Source organism: Panulirus ornatus, chromosome 18 (assembly GCF_036320965.1).
Source record: "Panulirus ornatus isolate Po-2019 chromosome 18, ASM3632096v1, whole genome shotgun sequence".
In the NCBI taxonomy this organism is placed as follows: Eukaryota; Metazoa; Arthropoda; class Malacostraca; order Decapoda; family Palinuridae; genus Panulirus; species Panulirus ornatus.
The window spans coordinates 52,673,412-52,675,416 of NC_092241.1; the positions used below are offsets into that span (position 1 = coordinate 52,673,412).

The 2,005-nt window shown below is 43.9% G+C and overlaps 1 non-coding gene across 1 annotated transcript; it reads right to left on the minus strand.

The window, feature by feature from the left end:
* Positions 1 to 1,829: 1,829 nt before the first annotated feature.
* TRNAA-CGC (transfer RNA alanine (anticodon CGC)) lies at positions 1,830 to 1,901 on the minus strand. Its single transcript has one exon. It is a non-coding gene; the product is annotated as a tRNA-Ala (tRNA).
* Positions 1,902 to 2,005: the final 104 nt, after the last annotated feature.

A 2,005-nucleotide genomic window follows, 5' to 3' on the forward strand; every position in this document is an offset into this window, starting at 1 on the left:
GGATGTGTTGGCACCTCGAATGACAAGTCCGAAAGTGTTTTCACAGTGGAAGACACGTACACAGCCTCATCACCCACCACTGGGAAGGGATGGGAAACACTAAGACATCTAAAAGATATGAACACAATACTAGGAACGTGTCCCTGTGTATTCACTTTTACTCTTCCTGTTGCTGTAGTTTCTGACCCTCTCTCTTTATTTCAGACCATCGTTACCCACTTCCTGTTGCTGTAGTTTCTGACCCTCTCTCTTTATTTCAGACCATCGTTACCCACTTCCTGTTGCTGTAGTTTCTGACCCTCTCTCTTTATTTCAGACCATCGTTACCCACTTCCTGTTGCTGTAGTTTCTGACCCTCTCTCTTTATTTCAGACCATCGTTACCCACTTCCTGTTGCTGTAGTTTCTGACCCTCTCTCTTTATTTCAGACCTTCGTTACCCATTCCTGTCTCCTTGACAAATGAACCAAACTTTCTGCTAACGTTACACTTTTGCTTTCTGACGCGGTAGAACCCCATGTCCACGATTCTTATCCTAAATAAGGCTATTCAACTCTGTAGAGCTACCATCATTTGTCCCGACTTCCCTCTAATCACACTGTTATTACTTTATTAGTCACGTAATTAGAGTCAAATAGCAGTTCATTACTTTACTAAATGGAGTTACCATACCTCCTATATCCCGTTCACATCCTTCCTTGAAATTTCCTCCTTACTAAATGCTCTCTCTCTCTCTCTCTCTCTCTCTCTCTCTCTCTCTCTCTCTCTCTCTCTCTCTCTCTCTCTCTCTCTCTGCAGCAGTTGAGCCGGAGGGAGAGGTGGGTGGAGAGAAGTGCCTTCTCCTGCGCCTTCTCCTGTCTCTCCTACAACTCAGATTACGACCGCTGACAAGTCTCGTCATCGACCACCAGGTCTCCTGTTACCTGTTCTTCCCTTGTACTCCCCTTCCCTTCGGAGGGGGAGTACAAGGAGTAACTAGAATGAGTGCTTGTAGCCCTGGAGATGCCTTTACCCTCCCCGACTCAAAACCCCCACACCAACGGGACATTAACAGGGGTAACTTTTCTAAACCCAGTTTTCTTTCTCTTTCTTTCTCGGGGGGTAACTCTCACAAACCGCCATCCCTATTCGTGAGGATATTTCAGACGGCAAACAGGACGAAGACGCGTGTACAGTTACACTACCACTGAGTCAAATTCACGCACACAAAAAAACGCACAAGTTTTAAACTAAATCACTCTGGAGAAAATGATAATAATGTCTTGTCAAACTGAAAATAAGATAGCCATTCTGAAAAAAAAAAATTATTAAAAGGCATACTTACACAACGACAATTGTACTGGTTCATATTGTATCGATTGACGGATTATATACGACTATTTTCTCGCCTCTTTCTAAATGATATAAGTGTATGGGTACCGTAGTGATGGGAGACACGAAAATGTTATAAAACCAAACATTCTTTACCACTTCTTAGCTTGAACCTTGTGTAAAAAAAAGTTATCAACATAAGACTACTTATATAATTCAATTCCGTTTTCTTTTCCACCAGTGCATTACCAAAAATTGCTTGATACTGGATCTTTGTCGCTTCATAGCGAAAGAAATAAGTGAATTTTTACCATCTTCGCGCGCTCCCCTTCCACATCTTTACACGCACGCTCACTCTTTCAACGCAGACCACCACCACCCCCGATCAATGCCTACGTAAGTCTTGTAAAAGAAACGCTGCCACGACCTAACCTCGCTTCGCACATCATTTACGCGATGGAAAACTACCTTAACGTAAACTAGTGGAAGAATACGAGGGAAAAAAAAAAAAAAAACACCTGGAGGTGCCGGGGATTGAACCCGGGACTTCTCACATGCGAAGCGAGCACTCTACCTCTGAGTTACACCCCCGACTACAATTCCAGGACCTTCTTACAGTAAAAGTCAATACCTCAGGGAGCCCTGATGACACTGGCACTCCTCAGGGAGCCCTGATATGACAGGGAGTCTCCTCA